General features: G+C 32.7%; 1 long non-coding RNA gene across 1 annotated transcript; it reads right to left on the bottom strand.

Annotated features, from left to right (window-relative positions):
• Positions 1-10,150: 10,150 nt before the first annotated feature.
• LOC143081784 (uncharacterized) lies at positions 10,151-13,518 on the bottom strand. Its single transcript, XR_012980086.1, has 3 exons — positions 13,217-13,518; positions 11,190-11,327; positions 10,151-10,398 (listed from the first exon to the last, which is right to left on the bottom strand). It is a non-coding gene; the product is annotated as an uncharacterized LOC143081784 (long non-coding RNA).
• Positions 13,519-23,023: the final 9,505 nt, after the last annotated feature.

Below are 23,023 nucleotides of genomic sequence, written 5' to 3'. Positions count from 1 at the left end.
CGTACAACCCCTCGAATGAGAGTAACCCTTCAATGTAATGACTACACATGAAATGAGGGACCAATTTCATGTGATAAAAGCTTTTGTCTTGTTGTACAAACCACTTCTTAGTACAAAAGGGTACATCAGTATTTTTCTTTTAAAGGAACTTTCCCTACGAACTATACTGGTATTTCATAATCAAAACATATCCATTAATTTTGTTATATTCCAGGACTTATATCTTCTTTATTATTAAAAGTATAGTGGCCCCTCATTTAAAAAAGTTTTAAGTTAAAAAAAAATCTGTTGTTTTAAAGTAAATGTTTAGTGTTTATTCATTAAAATGTTCACTCTAAAAAACGTTTGAGAGAATAATCATAGACACGATGGGGCATAACCATCTTATTTAAGGGAGGGGGAGGGGTGAAAAAAAGTTAAATTTTAAACGAAAAATTTTGTTACTTGGCGAAAAAAATAATAAAGTGGCGAAAAATATATTATTTTGGCGAAAGAGGTGACGAAAAAAATAATTGACCCAGGGGAAACCCTGCCCAAGACTCATCTTCGTTCAAATGAGCAATTATGTCACTTTTTTAATGAAATTGAATTTATCAAAATCAAGTTATATGCTCCAGGAAATTCTATATAAGAAAAGCTGTAGGACATACCTTTATCGGGTATAATTGGAGCAGAAGTGTATCGTTTGATAGCTTAAATGATATACATTTTTCGACAAATGTCTGAAGGAACTCCAAATTCAACAAATATGCATAAGAAACTCAAGTATACTTATCACTCGTTCCTCGTTTGATTCCGTTTTGTTATACTGGTTGATCTGTTTCTTCGTATTTTATTATTACCTGGTTTGTCGTTTTATAGTGAAACTTGTTTTACCTTTTTCACTATGAACAAAATATGCGTATGGTATCCCTAAGTAATATATTAATAACATATGCTTCCATTTTTATGCTGAAAATTAATCTTACACGCGTAGTCAAAAAGTTATTAAATAATTTGTGAATGATTATTTGCAAATTCACATATTTAATTTACCAAATTAATGGTAAAGCCAAATTCATTATAAATCGGGTCAAAAACCTCAAAAGTGTAAACAGGTAAATGGTGAATTGGACAACAGAAGTACACGCAATGGTGTTACATAATAAATGAATGATAATTTACACAAAATATATTTTCGCCATGTCAAAACATATAGTAGTGCTGGCCATTGGCCAGATGATACTCGGAGGCACTAATAGTGCAATATTTGAGGGACCAACCCAGTGGTACATTGTAGTAGTCACAGAACCTATGTGATAATTATCATGCAAACATCACGTGCTGCTAGTCAAGAATGCATGTCATTTACTTCGGGTAAGGAAGAGATCACCATTTTGGAAAATCAAAATTATCAAAAAAATCGAGAGATAAAAAGTCAAAATGTATAGAACAGAATATCCAAACTGTCAACTTTATCAGACGGGTATGGTATAATCCCTGTGTGTAATATGTATAAATGAGAAAAAACTCTGTATCATGATAATAAAGACTTTCTGGCAGGAGATCGCTAGCTGATTTTCATTTCATAGGCAACAAGTTTCCTTTCCACTTTCTAGAAGTGTAGGTATGACTCGAAATCAGAGAAAAATTCAAAACGGAAAGTCCCTCTGGGACCAAGACTTTTTTAGAAGATTTTCAAATCGAAATATGCGTCTTCTCAAGGTAATCAATACGTTTTTTCAAAGTTACAAATAACAACCAAACGGATGCAGCTGTTTAGCAGAAATTGGGTGAACCCTTTCGATTAATCCCCGAATTTTCTGGGAACAAATATCATAGGATTTATACATGTATTAGGGCTTTATCACTGTTCGGGTGATTTTGTGGGTCAGGTTGTTATTTTTTTTCTCATTTATGTTTTTTGGTTTGTGATTGACCCAGTATTTTCCGATCTTTTCATAACGTGAGTTTGATCTTACAAGTCTTACATACACGACAGTCAGCATCAGTTTGATCTTACAAGTCCTTCACGCTCGACACATAGCGTCAGTTTATTCTTACAAGTCCTACACGCTCGACACATAGCGTCAGTTTATTCTTACAAGTTTTACACGCACGAACATAATGTCAGTTTGATCTTCTGCACGACACATAAAATCAGTTTGATCTTAAAGTCTCACACGCACGACACATAATGTCAGCTTGATTTTCTGCACGACACATAGCGTCAGTTTGATCTTAAAGTCTCACATGCACGACACATATGTCAGTTTGATCTTCTGCACGACACATAGCGTCAGTTAGATCTTAAAGTCTTACACGCATGACACATAACGTCAGTTTGATATTACAAGTCTTACACGCACGACACATAATGTCAGTTTGATTTTCTGCACGACACATAGCGTCAGTTTGATAGCGTCAAACTCATAAATCAAAAATAAGCTGACAACACCATGGCTAAAAATAAAAAAAGACAAACAGACAAACAATAGTACACATGACACAACATAGAAAACTAAAGAATGAACAACTCGAACCCCACCAAAAACACTAGGAGTGATCGCAGGTGCTCCGGAAGGGTAAGCAGATCCTGCTCCACATGTCGCACCCGTCGCGTTGCTTGTGAGATAACAAATCCGGTAAATAGTCTAATTCGGTAGGTCACATTTACGAAAGGGTAGGGGATTGTAGTTACGACGTAAGGAACATATCCGATATCATTTGTGAAACGGTTATTTCATAACGATCAACCAACTCGTGATGGCGAACGTAAAATTTACGAAGAGATGGTTTCAACTTCACCATTTGGAACTCTTGACTTAATAGCTTCCTTGTGAGCAACAACCCTCTCTCTTTCAAGAAAATTATGATAAGAAATGCAAGCACGGGAATATCGTATCAATAGGGAGATATATACACCGTATGCAGGTGCTGCTGGAATGTTGCTACTAATAAAATGGAAAATGCACAATTGGAAAGCTGACATCATCTCTTTTGTCGTAAAGTTTTGTTTTCAATCGACCTTCATTGTCAATTATAAGATGTAAGTCAAGATATGAGGCCGACTTAACTGTATCTGTTGTATCCGTTATCTCTAGTTCAATGGGATAGATGCGTTCGACATAGTCACCAAATTTTGAATAATTTAGTGAAAGAACATCATCTTTATGTTATAAATTAGTTTGTAACCCGGATATTTTTTTCTCTCAGTCGATTTATGACTCTTGGACAGCGTCCTATACTACTGTTGCCTCTATTAAATACTTTCACTCATGTATTAAATGCATACAACATGGAAATTGAAAAATGGTCATGCAGTACTAGTGGAAAATTGTTTATACCAAGTTGTACGACTTTGCCCCCCGCAGAGCTATAGAAAAACAGTACATTAACGGGTGTTACACGGACTCTTTTTAAATGATACACGGACTCTTTTTAGTTGTTACACGGACACTTTTTATGAATAGAATCACTCGTGCATGATCAGTAAGTTCATGGGCACTTTAACTTTCAACTAGATTTGAACGTTTTGGTTCACCGACTTTTATGTCCTGTCTTTTCATTGAACAAAATATTTACGTTAGCATCAATATTTTTTTTTTCAAACATTTCCAGTAAAATACTATTCATATCAGTACACTAAGGGATTAGACATTTAACTTCAAAAAGGGGGGGGGTGTGGTTTCTCCTCAAACAGATATTTTGATCCCAAATTTTATGAGAAAAAAAATATTATGGTCAAGCAGATGACAAATGTTTTGCATGATTCCTGATTTTCTGAATACCGTAAATAGTGCTAATTTAAACAAAAACATTTGGGTGATGGCGTTGAAAAGTAAATAGTTGATATACTCAAAAAAGAACATACCGCCCCCTGTATGAAGCAAAATATTCGGTCAATAAATGTTTTCTTCGATATATGGACATGAATAGTATTTTGGACAATGCTGGAAGTAATGAAATGATGATACCGACGTGTATATTTCAATAAAAATAAGACAGGAAATAAGTAAAAAAAAAATCAAATCTAATCAAAAGATAAACTCCCCATCAACTCACCAATGCACGATTGATTCTATAAACAAAAAGTGTTCATGTAATACACGTCCAAATAAGCAGCAAATCTAGAGGAAAATCATTCAACTTATGTCATCAATTTTGGGCGGTAAGCTGCGATTGGATCATAATGTAACACGTGTTTAATCCCGATCAACACTTGCAGATCTAGAGACAAGCATGCATTTAAAAAAGAAATAAAGTATATGCCTGAATATATATTATATTAAGACAAAATCGATTTTTTCATAAACATTTCATTCACTAATAAAATAGGAAATTCATTCTTTTGATACATTTATATTGTTATCGAATTTATATCAGTGGCGGATCCAGGTCCAAATCCAGGACAAAACAGGGGGGTCAAATTTTATGTCCCAATTCAAATACATTGATCGTCCAAAAAAGGGTTGTTCCAACCCCCGGGACCCCCCACAACTGAATATTAAATTCATGTACTTTGCAACAAACGCGCGATTTCTACGATTTTTCAAGGGGGAATGGGGGATGGAATGGCACATCCTGCCTTTCCTTTTTTCATCAAAAATAAAGATCACAGCCTGTTTATTTTAAAATGAATTACCCGCCCCCTCCCTCCCCGCATTCCGTTTCATCCATAAAAATCAAACGTTATCCTATTTACCACTAAAATATTTTTTTAATATGTTACTTTTTTATGAAGTTGTATTTTAAAAGTTCTTAAATGTGTACAACATTCATCTTTTACTTGAAATGGTTCTTTTTTATCAAATTGTTAGATTCTTGATTTTTTTTCTTGAAAAAAAATCTCGGTTGTAGGGAAATGAAAAAAAAATGTGTTTATACTATTATAACTTACATTTACTGCTTTATGGCTATCTAAGTTTCTCAAATCTTAGTCTTGCAAAATGTATTATTACTTTCTTGAAACGTCGTACAAGTCAGATAAAAAAACAAAAGTAACAAAAGAAACAGGCCGGTAACAACCAGCCGAATAGTTTTCTGCACTTGTAGTCAGGTCAAGGTCCTCGGCTATCGCCTCGGACCTTGACCTGACTGCTCGTGCAGAAAAACTATCCGGCAACGGTTGTTACCGGCCTGTTTCTTTGTTACCTTTGTATTTTATCTAATACAAGATCCAAAGAACATTTGTCACGTTTGTATAAAGGCAATCAATGACAGGGGGTAAAACCTATTAGTGTTTGAGTTATGAAAAATTATTTTTATGACACTATGACAAAATATATACATATTAGTAAAAAAGACAAACACGCTCTGATGAGAAAGTTGACTTAAATCATAATTTAAAAAAACAAGTGTAATCGAGCATCTATATATTTCTTTCAAAAACAAAAATGTTGTTAAGCACATGCCCTTCCTCCATAAATGTTCCGATGAACGTACCAACAAGCAAAACTGTTATCAAAGGTACCAGGCATATACTCTAGTACGCCAGACGCGCGTTTCTTCTACATAATACTCATCAGTGACGCTCAGATCAAAAAAGTTATAAAGCCAGCAAAAAAGTTCAAATTTGAAGAGCATTGAGGACCCATAATTCCAAAAAAAAGTGTGCCAAATACGGCTAAGGTAATCTATTGCTGGGATTTGGAAAATTCATACTTTTGAAAACAGGAAATTTATAAAAATGACAATATAATTGATATTCATGTTAACACAGAAGAGCTGACTACTGGGCTGGTTATACCATCGGGGACGAAACATCCACCAGCAGTGGAATCGACCCAATGATGTAAATTGTTATCAAAGGTACCAGGCATATAATTTAGTACGCCAGACGCGCTTTTCGTCTACATAAGACTCATCAGTGACGCTCAGGTCAAAATAGTTATAAAGAATGCTTGATATTTCTCCTTTTAAACAACGTTACATTGCTGTGGGTATACTTAATTCTACCTGAAATTTCAAAATAATTAACATTAAGGTAGCACAATACAAAGATTTTTTTCACTCCCAATCAGTCAACTTTAAACTGATGTAATTCATTTCATCCTTCTTTATATTTTATATATGAGGTACCAAAAGAAAGAAGAAAGATTTATCTTTCAAATTGTGATAATGTCATTATGACATAATTATTACATAATTAATTATTATGTAATTAGTTGCTATATTGTGATGTCCACACTTGAATGAATTTAGCGTCTTTGTTCTTCATAGCATCCCAAAATATTTTATAGATTCTTGTACAACACAGCTTCACCTCCAAAACTGTGTCTCAGATTTCCAAAAACATCAATAGAACAAATTTTACACCCAATTGAATTTAGTGGTCTCTTATGAATTGATGTTGCAAACTTCATTGAAGATTTATGAGAGAATGAAATGCAATAGGAAAAATCTGAGACACAGTTTTGAAGGTCAAACTGTGTTGTGCAAGAATCTATAAAATATTTTGGGATGCTATGAATAACAAAGAAGCTAAATTCATTCAAGTATGGACATCACAATATGGCAACTTATTACATAACAATTAATTATGTAATAATTATGTCATAATGAAATTATCACAATTTGAAAGATTAATCCTTCTTCTTTCTTTTGGTACCTCATTTATAAAATTTAAAGAAAGATGAGTGGAATTACATCAGTTTAAAGGTGTCTGATTGGGGATGAAAAATCTTTGTATTGTGCTACCTTAAATATCATCGATCCGAACAATACTTCGACGTGAGAGTATAATTTCTACTGTAATATCGAATACGATATGAATCCGATGTTGATGATTACAATATCCATAGATCTCTCAGACATAGATTACCTTAGCCGTATTTGGCAAAACTTTTTGGAATTTTGGATCCTCATTGCTCTTCAACTTTGTACTTGTTTGGCATTATAACTATTTCGATTTGAGCGTCACTTATGAGTCTTATGTATATGAAACGCGCGCCTGGCGTACTAAATTATAATCCTGGTACCTTTGATAACTAATTAGAGTACATTATCATCGATCTGCATTTCTTTCTTCGTGTCATAGAATTATATAGTATAACAATATTTAACGTCACTACATTTTGTATCATAGACTATAGATATAAGAGGATGTGGTATGAGTGTTGTCTGTTAAATTTAAAGACATATATCAAAAATAAGTCAAATTTGTTGCATTACCAAAATGGTCGCATCATGAACACATATAAATTTAAGGAGAAAAAAAAAATACCAAAAGGTTATTCAAAAATATTCTTCAAACTGACATTTTCCAGATAGTTGATATTTTGATAAGGGACACTGTCGCCATTGTATTATTATTCAAACTTCATTCATGAGCTGTAAGAACAATGAAAAGAAAACGGCATTTCCCCCAAACATAAGATGCTGATAAAGTAGATAAAATCCTATCACTGAATACTTCTTAGTTTGTTTTTTTTTTGTTTTTGTTTACAAGGCTAATATCCGAAGGGTTGCGTTACCAGGGTTGCGTTCCCTCTCATAATTTCTTTGATAAAGATGAAAGTTCCTACTTTAAAGGGAAGTTTTAAAGACAAGTTTGAAAAATGAAGACCTTCTTTTGAAAATATACGCAATATGATTTGCAATTGTTTTACTTATGTAGAATATCTTTATTACATATAACCAAAGATATGTTCCACTTGCAAAGCCTCTAGTTTTCGTCGATATATTATTAAAATCTCTGAACGTTAAGACATATTGAAACGACTCTTTGAGAGGTCCATCTGTTCCTATCCTTTATACCAAAATTTTTACGTGAGTAAAATTGCCCGCCCTTAATTCCGTTCGACCACTTTAACATAACCTACCTTATGTGGTTATTGTTAATTTGATCGCTGAACATACATGACATAATTGCTATATTACGTTACAGAAAAAAAAACCAATGATGTGTTAATAGTGTAAAACTTTTACTTTCATATCTAACTGTCTAAGAGCTTTTTAATTTTGATTTAACGCTATTATTTTTTCTGTTTGAAATTACAAGACCGGTGAAATTGTACGGAAGCTTTTAAGGGCCATGTTCATTAACTCTTTACAATTAAATTTGATATAATAAATTATTAATTTGATGTAACAGATTATCAATTTGATATAACAAATTACAAATTTGATATAACAAATAATCAATTTGATATGACAGATTTTCAATTCTGATATACTTAATTATTTATTTGATATAACAGATCATCAATTTGATATGACAAAAATTAATTTGATAATTTAAACAAATTATAAATTTGATATAACACATTATTTATTTGATATAACAAATTATCAATAATGATTAATTACAAGTTGTATAACCCGAACTGGCGCATTTCGTGTATTTATTGATTGTTCATCTGACGTCCAGTGACAAATATCCGTAATGCATTTTCAAAACTCAATTTACAGGTTTAATGTTTCTATAACCAACCCTCTTCCCTTTCCCCTTTATTTCAGACAGTTTTCTGGATTAGTTTCTCAATTTCACATATGGGACCTGGTGCCTTAGAAATAACAAATATAAAAGAGAAAAGGGGTCTATTTGATCAATATATATATTGCATATTTTCAAGTCAAAACGAAATGAAGAGTTCTATTGAGATGCTGGTGTTTTTAGGAACATATAAACATGCAAGGATAAAAAAAATGCTTAACTGGCATGTTGCTTTATTAATTTCAATAGGAACATGAAAAGATTTATTAAACATTCGTCAATTCATCATTGCATTTGTCTTAAATAAATTTGTTTCAACGTATATTTTTGATTTGGATTTTTTTAATTTGTTATATCAAATTGTAAAAAGTAAATTAGCATGGCCCTTAAAGGCTTCCGTAAAATTGAGATGTAGGATAATTATTTTATCCATCTATATAAAATTGATAATATCGTCACTTCAAATAAAATAAAATAATTTATTTCATATTACAGTTATCTAAGGACATGATAGATATTTCTGAACTATATATTTATTTGTTCAATTATATGTTTAATTTATTCGCAAAGCAGGTACGGTTAACATAAAACGTCTTAAAATTAGCACAAAATTAATTTACAATGTTTAAATTGTGAAGATATCAGTATTTTTGCATGCAATGACGATGGTAGTACCTGATGCAAGTTCATTGCTTTATTTAAAACAGCCCATAATTTTGTAAGAAAAACATGTTACTTTCCAATAAATAAGTAAAAGTTAACACCAATTTAACAACTTTGTAAAAACGCTATATATTGAATCCAAGAAGCGGTCTTACTGGGCTTACTCCTTTTAGAATCGAAAAGATTAAAAGTAAAGTAAACTGTGTCACGTTTTATTGACACATATGTAGTGCAGATTGTGTGTTGTCCCATCTTGATGGCGTTTTTTTTTTTTTTTTTTTTTTTTTTTGTTATTGGTGCTAGTTATACGCTTTTGTATAAATGTTCTCTTGATTGCCTTGTTTTATATACGAACGTTTTATATACGGACGTACCAGCCAGCAGGAAAGACAGGAGTCTGTATAATTCAATGGTTGTCGTGTGTTGCTGTATATCATATTAATTTTGTATTTTTTCATTGTTTTTTACATTAATAAGGCTATTGGTTGCCTCGTTTGAATTTTTTTACATTTGTCATATCGTGGCCTTTTAAAGTTGACTATGCCGTATGGGTTGTGCTCATTGTTTAAGGCCGAACAGTAACCTATAGTTAATAACTGCTATGTCATTTTGATCTCTGGTTGTGAGTTCTCTCATTGGCAATTACATCCTTATATTTTATACTGAAGAACGACATACGATATGTTATGTATCGTTTTTAAATAATCATTTTATGAGTTTTTAATATTGTGCGTTATGATAATTGGGTTATTTCTCTTAGAATATAGAAATAATTGTCTTTAGTGTTTTCAAGCAAACACTAAAGTCTGGTAACAGATCATTTTAAATCATTTCTTGCATAAAATGGCAACCTTTAAGTTCAATATGCAGTAAATAGGCTTTGTCACAGATGTTATAAAATTTTGCATACAACACTTGCTCGCTGACCTATAAATGGAGTTTGAAACAATAATGCATTTTCCCTTTTATCATCTGAAATATTACTACCACCGGCATAAAGATTTATACGAAGAATCTATGGATCAGAACCTAGAGGAAATATATGTTTTACAAACTACAACAAATCAAGTGTTTCAAATATAGATATTTTATCTGTGTGCTAAATCAGCTTTAAACAGCATTAATAATATAATAGTCTTCGCCTTTTCGTACGGTGACTGCTCCTGTGACAATAGCCGCTGCCATAGCCAGAAGTCCCGAAAACATGCAAAGTCCAAATCCAGGACCTGTTGTTTGTTGACCTTTATTTTCATTTACAGTAGTTACAAGTTTGGTATGCATCACAGCAAAAATGATAGAACCAGCTAATATGAAAATACCTGGTATATTGAAAAAAACAACACATTACTAATAATTACATTTTCCATGAATGTGACCAACAAAGTTAGACTTATCACAGGGTTTGTACTAATATGAGCAACAAGATGCCTGCTACATGTACAACAGGATTTGCTTATCCTCCCAAGGCACCCGATATCACACCGGTTTCTGATGGTGTTCGTGTGACTCAGTCTTTAGCTTTTTATTACTATTGTCTGTCTTATGCTCCGTTTCTTTTCTTTCTTTTTCTTTTTTGCCATGGCGTTGTCAGTTATTATTTTACTTATTGGCTTGAATGTATCATAGGTATCTTTTGCCTATCTTTTTATATTGATTTAAGGAGGGAACATTTTTTATCACGTGATTTTTGAATGATGAAAATAATAAGAATATACAACGTGAATCCTGGTATCTGTGATCAAGGTTATTTGCATAATTCGTCACGTGGTACACCAAATCATACATGCATTGTAAGTTGTAATACTGTAAAATATTTATGTTAAAAACTGTTATTGTATACGCGTTTATAGTTCTTTCAATGTTTGTTGGTTGTGTGTGTGTGTTTGTTTGTGTTTAAGACGCTTATTGGGGCTGAAACTTCGGTGCGAAAATATAAACTGAACCATGCATGTTATTTTTTTTATTGAAGACTTATTTCGATTCAGTTATGATACATATGTAATGATAAACCTTTATATAAATTGAGATGTCAGCCTACACATTTTCAAAATTAACTTCAATATTTAGTAATATGTTAGACTTAATACTTTAATTATTAAGAAACACTTACTAGCAGCAGCAAGTGCATATATGGCTACAGACCGAATGGTGAAATTTCTGGTTGGAAAAAATGCTATGTGGACAATGGTAGATAACAAACAAAGTATCACTCCAAACAGTTCAAAGATCCTTGTCATGAACAACCATTCTGAAAGACAAATGACAAATGACAATTTCATGTCATGCACTGTTTTTTATGTACTTCTTGTCAAATTAAAAAGGGTTAACTTTCGTTATGTATACAAAACAATGCTGTACCTGTTACGAATGAGTAGAGATTATTAATTGAAGAGTTTTCGTGTACTTTCTCTTCGACCGTTTTAGTTTTACGGTTGATTTGAGGCTTCGTCAATGGTGTAGCTAAAAGATGGAGGTGTGTGTCTATTATATCACAGGGGAACATAGTGTTCGGGGACTTTATCAGAACATCTCTTTCTATTCGAGTTGCTGGGTAATTGATAAATATTATTTTTTTGTTAGGTCGATATTTTATATATTTTGTCGTAATGAAAGTTGTTTATGTGCTTCGTTTCGATCTGATTGGTCAAGCCATTGCACACTGGTCTTTACAGTTTGTTTTTATGATGTGCTGTTAAAGCACTGTTCTACAAAATAAGGAGTCAAATACCACGAAACAGATGTACAAATGAAAGAAAATAAGTACAAGTACACGCATAAAGAGTACAAAAGCTAACGTAAAGACCGGTAATGGATCAATTTTAGTTTTGAATTACAATTTGCTTTATATTTAAATGTTGTGTATATTAAATGTTTTACATAATATAATCCGGGGGATATACTTGTACAAGTCTTCCTCCTTTTTGCAGTTTAGTATTTTTTAACAAACTGATAAAAAATCAAAATAGTAAAGGTCAAGGTCAAACCCTCAGGATATACTTCAAGCGTGCAGTTTATATTTATTTCCTCGTGCAATAATATTCAATCAATATACTTTTCACATTAAATTTACAATTGAATTTGACTATTCATTCTAAAAAAACTATTCGACAACTAGATTGCATACCTGCCAACATTTCAAAATGCCCAAGGGGGTTTTAAGTGCAAGATGGCTGTCAAAGTTCTACAAAACCTTTACAGGGGCCATTAAATTAATTTTGATGATATTTATTTTCTTCTTCGATCTTTTACAATCACATAACCACAGTACATTGGTAGTTTGGACAAAATTGCTCTTTCAAACATTCTAATTGGGATCATCCATGGGGTAAAACCCTTGCAAATAGTGACAGTTAGAGAGTATGAGATTGAAGAAAATAATTATTTTGGAAAATAAAGACCAACATTGAAGTCACTTTCAACACTCTTATTGATATCGTGGCAACAAGATTTTGTATGCTGGAAAAATTGAGATTATAGGATTTGAACTCACCTGCCACGAGATCAAGGCTGATCCGTGTGTGATAGCTGTACATTAACTACTTAGACCACTTGGCCAATTAGAGGAGTGGAAAAAATTATTTTCAGATAATGTTTCTCATGTTATGCAGGCATCACCAACCATGTGAATCAATACTCAATCGAAAGGGAATAGTACACAATCGGTTAATTGATAATTCATACATTTAGTTTTTGCTCATTATTGAAGGCCAAACCATAGTTGTTGATTTCTATGTCTTTTTGTTGTCCTGTGGAAAGTGAATTGTCTCATTGCCACACCTTCTATTTTTTTGTATCTAAACTTCTAAGACCACGACAACATGTCGCTAATTAGACTGGTTCTCTGTCCTTTATCTGTTTGGCTCTGTGATAACCGTATGTTGCAAGGGAGAGGACCAGCCTAGTCGCTAGTGAGCTGAGTGACAAACATCGGTTCATCAATTGTCGACAAAAGTGCCGGATCAAACTTTGTTATATAAAATGTTAATGAAAACGTGGAATGTGTCAAAGAGACAAAAACCCGACCAGAAACGGCCCAAGGTCATAAATAGGTCTTCAACGCACCTAGAAAATCCTGCTCCCGGTAAAAACAAACTTAAAATGAATTATCTCAAAAATATCCCTGGAAAATCATCATACCTGTACCATTATCAACGTCAACAAAAGTTTTGTCACATCTTGTGAACTGGTCGCACCCGTCTGACTTTAGTATTCCAATTATCAATGTCCTTCCGTCAAAATATTCGAATGTCCACCAATTCGGAATACCAAATCCCACTAATTGTACTATTGTAGCCATAATGGTCAAACAAAAAGCTGCTAAATCTACGTGTCTGATCTTTGGTTTTGGTGCCATGCTATTTTAACTTTTGTATGATATTTCTTAATAAAGAATGCTGATTTATGTATCCTTCACAAAATACTATTATAATATATGCCAATTTGGAAGAGAAAGTACTTCCTCAATTCAAATTAAATTTCAGATTTTGTTTTTTAAACCGGGAATCAACTGAGGCTATAAACGGTATAAATTGCATATATTAGGTGATTTGATTAGAAAACGGTAATATGTGCTTTTTATAATGTGATGTCAGTATTTTAATTCTTATCTGTACAATAAATTTGGACATCACAGCAAAATCAATTGTCATTTTCAATTTTTATGTTATTATAGGATTAAACGCCTTTTTAAAGGAATTCATTGGTGTATAAACTCGACCAATTCACTCACAAACAGGACTTTTATGATGTTTGCGAGTGACTTGTTCCAGTTTATGCACCAATAAATTCCTATAAAAAGGGACTTAAAGTTTTATTTGTTTGTGAGTGAATTGGTCGAGTTTATACACCAATAAATTCCTTTAAAAAGGCGTTTAATCCTTATGATTCTTTAAAATTGGAGACAGGGAATATATTTTTCCACACTAGTTACCTCTATCACACGTAAATTGTATATTTATGTCCATTGAATAGGCCTCGTCGTCTATCGAAAAATAACCAACCGTCAAGATCAACTACCGAAAGTCCTCTCGACCAATCATATCAACGTATTCCCTAATATACAAATCATATTAGAATTATTTTCTATTATTCAGATGGTTTAAAATGGCGAAGAAAAATAATAATCATTACGTTAAGATCATACGCTTGACTATGTATATATATTGATACCTGTACATGTTGCCGTGCATGTATTGATGTATATTTGAGTTTTGTTTTGTCGTTTGGTTGCTGTCTAATTGGTAAATACCTTTCATCGAATTGTATTCATCTTAATTTTAAAATGTCTTATTACCATATGCAGATTCGGACATGTCTCCACTTCCCCACCGCCAAATTTACAGGTAAAATTAAAGCCATTTTTTTTTTTAATCAAATTGTTCTGATCATGATCACCTCTACAACACCTTCCCCAAATCTTACCCGGTGAGCCACGCCTGAGTACCGACAGATAGAAAGATTTGAATTTAGATTAAAGCATGAAAATCCCATTTGCACCATCATAAATTAACATATATGTATATATACGAGGAAATAAAGCTTTAAATATACACTGGATGTAGGTACTTATATTAGTAGAACAAAATTAACATCTGGTTACTTTAATAGCACTAGAAATTCATAATCGTATATACTTAGTAAGAGGCACTTAGTGTCATATATATGACGTAATTCGAAAGAAGAAATTATGATTAAAAGATTTTTTGATTTTTTTTTTTTAGCTTTAATATGAATTAAATATACAATGTTTTTGAATAGAAATAAAGGATCAGCAAACCAAAATCAACTATACGTTATTTTTACTACCCCAGTTCAATAAGTATACACTATAGTTTTAACCTTTTTTGGTATAGTGGGTCCTCTATATGCTATTCAGCTCTATTCGAACTTTATTTGGCCTTTTATTTTTTTTATATTCGAGCATCATTGATGAGTCTTTTGAAGACAAACTGTGCGTTTGGTTTAAAACAATCTGATCCTGGTATCTATGATAAGTTTTCCTAGATTGATTCCTTGTTGAAGAATGAAGGGGGGAAATCCGAAACGTTTTAATTTGCCAAATACAGATCAAATAATCTATAAAAGTCAATTGTTAAACAATTATGTATTTTATAAATTATCGATTATGCCATAATTGACAAGTAAAACCAATAGCAACAAAAACGATCAACAAGTCGTAGGTCTACGTTGAAATAAGGTGGTACCTAACACTTCAGGGAAATAACTCTAAAAGTCGGCTAAATGTTTTAATCACGTTGTGTTGTTGATGATATATTAAGCTTCTCAATGATCAAAATTAGTTTTTGTCAAACTGCAATATAACCAATAAAATATTTCTGATAAGGTTGGTTCAATTTTTGTGAAATTCTTATATTTTTGTCAAAGGGTAAAAATAACATTTTGTCGAAATTTTATGAAAATTAAAAGAGCCAAATTAATATTAGTCAAGGTGTTTGGTACCACCTAAAGTAACGCAAATCGTCGATTGACTTGTTACTTTTATTGTCCTTAAATTGTCTGTTGTGTATGACGACTGGTTTTATTAAGAGTACCTCGGGTAATCTGTAGTGTATGAAGACTGGTTGAAAGAAAGTGAAATCAGATAATCTGAAGTATATTTGAATATACTTTACATTTAGTAAGTAACACTGTAAACACATCATATTTGCTCGTGTGTGCTCATAAGTATTACATTATTTGAAATACAGTTGTTGATAATTGAATTATATCTTGTACATGTAATATGGAGAGAGCGCTTTTATATGATGTAGTGGAAGATATTAGCAATCAAAATCAAGGCAATTCTGCAATTGCTGATACAAGCACGAAAATTAGCACAAAGCATCATTATTATATACTTTTTAATAAAAAAAAAAAACTGCTGGCCATAAGAAAATTTCATTTTTTCAAGATTGCCACCACCTTTTCTAAAATGGCTGTTTTTTCCAGATTGAAATACTTATTCTTCTGGAAAACGTTTTCTTTGACCTTCTTTGAGTAAAAAATATTATCAGGTTTAGTGGATACTTCTTCACATGTAACGTATATACTAGAACTAAATATTTGACATGTTTGCGTATGCATGAAAATGTTACAAAATTCACACACAAACATTTGAAATTATTTCTTACATGCTTAGCGCTTTCCAATTTCTAATGATGTTATGAATTTGTTTGATGACATTTTTTAAGGTTATGATACACATGTGTTTAACAATTTCGCGCATGCGCAAACTATTTATAAATGAAGAACGAATTACACGCACTACAAGGGCACAATGATGGAAATCGTAGTTCACCTAACAGATGAGGATTTGAATTTCTTAAACATATCTTGGTCGTCATTCATTCTTCTAAGCATCTAGGCTCTTCTGTTCGAGTATAAAGTGTTACTTCTTTTATGCCACTGTTTGAAAACACGCCATTTCAGTTGCAATGATCAAGCATTCGATGATTAAGGTGAAAAAGGTGGTTTACTTTCCAAATATCGGGGAAACATCAATTATAGCTGCGGATAAACCCTTTGGTATTGGCTAAGCAATCTCATTTGGAATGGCCAGATTTGTACGGAGAACATAAGTTTATCGTCATGTTTGGTGGATTGTATATTAAAATGACTTGTTTTAAAATTCTGAGTGATATATTGCTTGATAGCGGATGGACATGTGCCCTCACTGCAGCCGATATTGCAACAGCTAGAATGGTAGATGCTTTTAATGTATGTTTAAATGTAATTAGGAATAAACACGCGCATCAGATAACTGCATGTGGTTTGCTTGAATTCATAATGCCAGCCGTTATGGAAGCGTAAACACAGAAAATATAGTTCATGACTCTGTGACGTTCAAGTTATGATCAACGGGTGTAAGGAAAGAGAGTTATATCGACCACAGTTTAATTTCTGGCGTTCAATTATGAATAAAGAACTTCATATGCCCGGTAATACGCTCTTTTCGTGAATCAGATATCGTTCTTTACAAACAGTCCATATCAAGCATGATACCAATCTTGGTCTTGATCGTGTAAATTATGCTCGATGGTTACCAATCCATCTCCAAGATATGGCTTCCCTCCAAGAACATCACCCACAGGTGGCAATGAAATTTGTAAATGGTAATTTTTACTGTTCGTAAGACCATTAAGTATATTTCTTATATTAAAATTGATCAGGCACAGAATAATGAGAAGTGAACGGTGATGTTGGTACCATACGTATATTTGAAGATCCCGTCGAGACGATGGGTGGTAACTGGACTAGAAGTCAGTAGACTGGTAGATGAATTTGAAAGATTTAGTGGTTTGAGTCATTCTACAACAGATGATCGACGCCATGAAGACTCTACGAAAACACAAAAGGATTTCTTAGAAAAATTTTTAAAGGCTTTCTAAAGTGTTGAACGAGTTTGGAAATCCATTTCTAGAAGAGTCGTCAGATTTGTACAAAATTTACTCTTTTAAGGAAATTGTTGATTCAGAAGTAGGTAAGATATGTTTATAAACTTCAAGATATTGGGTCCAAACAGTACAATCTTTTGAAGCAATTGGGAAACGAAGGAGAATCTGCTTTTTTTAACCAGATGAAAAAGAATGTTTCCATATAAAAGCCGTTAAATGAAAATGGAAACTTCTATGTCAAAAAACAAAGCTAGAGAACCCGAACACTGATTGCAATGTCGTTTCTAGACTTTTCATTTCTTCTTTAGCCATGAAACTAAACTGCTCCTCCGTTTTTGTGTCCGGATGTGGTATTAGATAGCAGCCAATGGACATCCTTGAAACATTCTGCGATTTGCCATCAACTGATCCGAATTATGACGCATTTATCGTCGGTGGGGCAGCAATGGTTAATTTATTTCCACCACTTGGGGTAAACATATTTGATGATTATGCAAATGATATCATACTGCCTTACATAAAATCGTCCTTCGATCAGTATCCAAGAGTAAAAATAGATTTGATGATTACTAAATTAATTATTATATAAAGGCTGGGACGAAAACAAAAGGCAAAGTAATGGTGCTAGACGGAAAGTTGTTGGTTCTGGTAGTTTCCTCTGCGAAGATGACAACAAAACGGAATTATTCAAGTTTCTTGCCGACAGAATTGCTTCTTTAGAAACTAATGCACATGCTTATGCTACTTAAGGTGAAAATATTCTTTGCAATTTCAATACGGATACTTCCCAGCTATTCCCTTGTTACCATGAAAAGGCAGATACACAAATGATTGTCCATGATAAGCATAATGCTGAAATTTAGTTGTAAAAAGTAATTTTAAGTAGCTATGATATAGATGTAGTAGTTTTAGGAATTGCAGTACTCGCAAGATTAGGTGTGGACAAATTGTGGATAGGTTTTTGAAGGAATAAAGACTTTCGTTGGCTTCCTGTACATATGTCATTTAAAATGCGTTTGGTCGTCGTGTCGCAGCTTTTCCTTTCTTCCATGCATTTAGTGAGTGTGACACGCATTTAATCGGAAATTGAAGAGGTCAGCTTGGCAGACGGATGTATTTTCAGATGTAACGGACGTTTTTGCCAGATTTTGTATGAAGAAACAGACATGGACATCATAGAGATATTTGTTTGCATCATGTACGGAAACATCACCGTTTGCTGTTAAGGAGACACGATTTAAATCGTTTGCAAGGAAGTAGCGGCCTTAAGTTATGATGCTATTCTGCCTACCACAAAATCATTATCATTACCTGAGGTAGGCGGAATAGCAGCATAAGGCCGCTGCTTCCTTACAAACGATTTTAATCTTCTGGAGCACATCGAAAGAGAACCATATCAAGGTGGACATGTTTAGGCTCGTCCAGATTTATGCATTCGACAGGTTCATGTACCAAGTCATGAACACAAGTTGATTTAAAGAAAAAAAAACAATGACAATTGTATCCCAAAATGGACTTCGTTGATGGCCGTTGATCCTCGTGTCATGATTTTTTTAAATGTGGATGCAAGAAATTCAGCTGTGTTCAACTTGGTAACTTTAAATGCTACCGTTCTGGCCTTCCGTGTACAGGTTTGTGTATTGGTACATGTAACTGTCAGATAATTATAAGATAAGCAACCTATCTTTTTTAACAAACTATATATGCATTTGAACTTAACAAAATCATTGATATCTCTTGTTAAGTTGATAGAAATGATAAAATTTACATTTTCGACGTTTTGCCGCCATTTTGGGACCGGAAGTCATGTAGGTATGGTTTTTTTTCGTACTTTAGGAACAGTAATTTAAGTTTTATCAAATTTTACATTGGATTATAACTTTAACCCCCCCCCCCCCCCCCCAAACAAAAAAAATTGAGGAACAAATCATGGTAACAAATGATAAACAAATCGTATGATTTCTTTGTGATTTGAAAGTGATAAAATTTCACATGCAAATGAGCTAACAAATCACAATAACAAACCACTAACAAATTGCTTACAATTCATAAGCAAATCATAAACAAATTGTGAAGAAATTGTTTTGAAATCATTAACAAATCAGAGGTAATTGCTTTCCTTCTTCAAGCAAATCACAAACAAATTGTTTTCAAATCGTAAAGAAATTGTAAAGAAATTGTTATCAAATCTTTAACAAATCAGAAGTAAATCATATTCCTACCTCAAGCAAATCATAAACAAATTGTTTTCAAATTATTAAGAAATTATTAACAAATTGTTATCAAATCTTTAACAAATCAGAAGTAAATCATATATTCCTACCTTAAGCAAATCATAAGCAAATCGTAAATAAATTGGCATCAATCAACAATTCACAGATTAAATTATCAACATCCAGATCAAACATATGTTCTGCCCCTGAAACCACTAAACTTTGAAGCGCAATTGTTCTCATTTTACCTTAAATAGCTACTCCTCTAATTGTAAAAAGGAATACTATCTTTGATTGCGGTGGTGATGAATTGTTCACTCTGTGTAAGTTTCTCTTACTTCTCTCCCGAATTTGACTATAACGAAATTTGAAAAAACATGGGCAACCGCGTGTACTTAGTAGAATGATGTCGAATAGGTGATGGCTCTTAGTCTTGGTCCAAATCTGCTACATTGTAATATAGCTTTGCCCATTTTGCCCGGGACCTGGTCAGTAAACATCATACACAATTAAAACATTAAACTTGCCAGTGTATTATGTCTGCTGGCTCTAGAAGCCTGAGTCTTTAAATGAATGTTTCGATATGTTTACACATCTTTTACACATTTTTATTTTGAAAATTGATCCTTACAGTACAAAATTATCATGATTATAATGAGATACTGAAATGCACAGTTTCTAAATTTTAAAGGTTAATGTTTGAATAGTATTAGTTGAATATGTGAAATTATCAATATAGAGATTCCTTACCACCGTCATCTTTCATAGACTTAATAAAACTCCTTATCTTGCAACCTTCTTTGTTCAGTTAATATAGAACAGTATTTGAAATTTGAATTTGACCTCAACCGGAAGTTAGAGAGATAGATAAACAAAGAAAATTGGAATGCATTAACATTTTATTCATTGTAGCAAATCATCAATGAATCACACCATGATAGCTAACAAAGTTAACAAATCATTTTCAAATCATTTCATATGATATTCTAAGTTAACAAATCATTTTCAAATCATTACATATGATATTCTAAGTTAACAAATCATAACGAAATCTCACCATTCTAGCTTACAAAGTTAACAAATCTCTTTCAAATCATTTCATACGATATTCTAAGTAAACAAATCATAAAGAAATCACACTAAAACAGAAACAAATTGCTTACAAATCATACAACAGAAAGAAATCGCAAAGAAATCAGTTTTAGGGAATTTGGAAAATTCTGATTTGTTTATGATTTGTTTAATGAATCGCAAGCAAATGGTACTAACAAATCGCAGAATCACGATTTGAAAGAGATTTGAATACGATTTGAAAGCAATTTGTTCATTTATTTTTCTGTTTGGGTGCAACTTTCAAACGATTTACGAAATGTAACCAATTATACATGACGCCATTTGCAAAATGAGCGGGGGCCATCTTGAAAAAAATGATTTTTTTCAGCTGATTTTTTTTAATTATCATTTAGTCCACCAATATACCAAATTTCATGCTTGTACATGTATCACGATTTGCACAATTATGTCCATAATATCTCCCACTAATGTGCCTGTTGTTCATCTTCATAAATAAAATATGTTTGATATCAAAGTCACTTTTATTAAACCTTTCGTCATACATAAGTTTCGTGTGGACTTTATTGAACCAGTTTCCATAACATAACATATTACCTGAGGTAACCTTTGTTAAACCAGTCCTGTGTATTGTCAGTCTAAATAGAAAGTAGAATAATGTATTTTTTAGTTTATTCTATTTTTAAAATGTTTTAGATCATGTTATTACTATGCATATGGGCACTATTACCACGATTACCTGAGGGCACCGATTACCTCAGGGCATACAGCAGCGGACCTATCTTCCAGTCAAGAAATATTCACTTAGTCCTCATATGATAATATTTCCATCATGAAATTAAAGATTTTATTTGAACACTCAGATGCATGTGTTACATTGTACATGCAGTCATTAATAATAACATTACGGTATATGAGCGGTGTCCGTTTGCAGGTGCGGGTTGTTTGAAAACACAGCAGCCACGACAAATTGTAATAGAAACATAAATATGCCGTGTTTTCTCGTTCGTTTCTCAACCTAATATAAAGTATTAAATCCTTAAACCGCAACACTAAGACTAATACATAAAAAAACACCATTATCAATTTGGGATCAGTTCGCTAGTTGTTCAGCTAACTTTAGTAGATTTATTAAACAAGCATGGTCTTAGATACATGATTTTTTTCATTAAGTTTTATTGGCTTTTAACTAGCTGTCAAAAACTAAGAGTACTCAAAGGTCGGTAATTAGTGTCTTCTTGTTTTTCAGATGTATAAGTACCCGTTAACGTCCACTGTGTGTTTTTGTTAGATGTATTTCTATTTGTATCCATCTGCGTTTTTCATTAGATTGATAGTTTGGTTCTTATGTTGTATTGTTACACGTACCACTGTCCCAGATAAGGGGAGAATTGAGCGCTCCCAAACCTTTCTCAATTTAATTGTTTCATATTTTTCATGTCGGGGTCTTTAATAGAAAAAATCAAACAATCTCAAAAATCCAAGGAAAATTCAAAACGGAAAGTCCATAATCAAATGGAAAATCAAAAGCTTAACCTCATCAAACGAATGGATAACAACTGTCATATTCCTGACTTTCAAGTTGGTAAAAGCATGTTCTTATATAGATAATGACGGATTACACCTGGTTCTATAGCAAGACGAACCTCTCACTTGTATGACAGTCGCACCAAAGAGCTGACCATATAGTATGGGTTTTTCTCGTTGTTGAATCCAAACGGGTACCCATAATTGCTTACATCCACTTCATTTGAACTTTGGTGGATAGTTGTCTCATTGGTAATCATATCAAATCCCCTAACTTTTATGTTTTATATGCAAATAATTACATTGCATATATCATGTAAATGTATTATGATGATATGTTATTTTGATTTACATACAGCAATCTCGCCTCCTTCTGAAATTGACATTCATTACACAATAAAATATAACATTCATGATGACACGAGGTCCCACAATAAAGTTGACACGAGGTCCCACAATAAAGTGCACAGGTAAATTATAGAAAAACTTGATAGAAATAGTGTTTTCATGCTCCTAGTTAAAAAGACGTAATTATAAGAATTGAATGCTTCTTTTTGTAAATCCATAGGGTTGTAAAAGCGTTAACAGTGTGCACAGTTTTAACACGAAATTAAGCGCTTCCGCGCAATATACAAAATGTACTTCGGTCAACGCTTTTACACCCCAATGAATTTACAAAAAGAAGCATTCAATTATTAAATATAACGCGAAAAATTCGTAACATATGACATCTGTACTGA

This window comes from Mytilus galloprovincialis, chromosome 7 (assembly GCF_965363235.1).
Source record: "Mytilus galloprovincialis chromosome 7, xbMytGall1.hap1.1, whole genome shotgun sequence".
NCBI classification, from domain to species: Eukaryota; Metazoa; Mollusca; class Bivalvia; order Mytilida; family Mytilidae; genus Mytilus; species Mytilus galloprovincialis.
The sequence above is the reverse complement of the archived record's forward strand: the minus strand, read 5'-3'. Positions and strand labels throughout refer to the sequence as shown.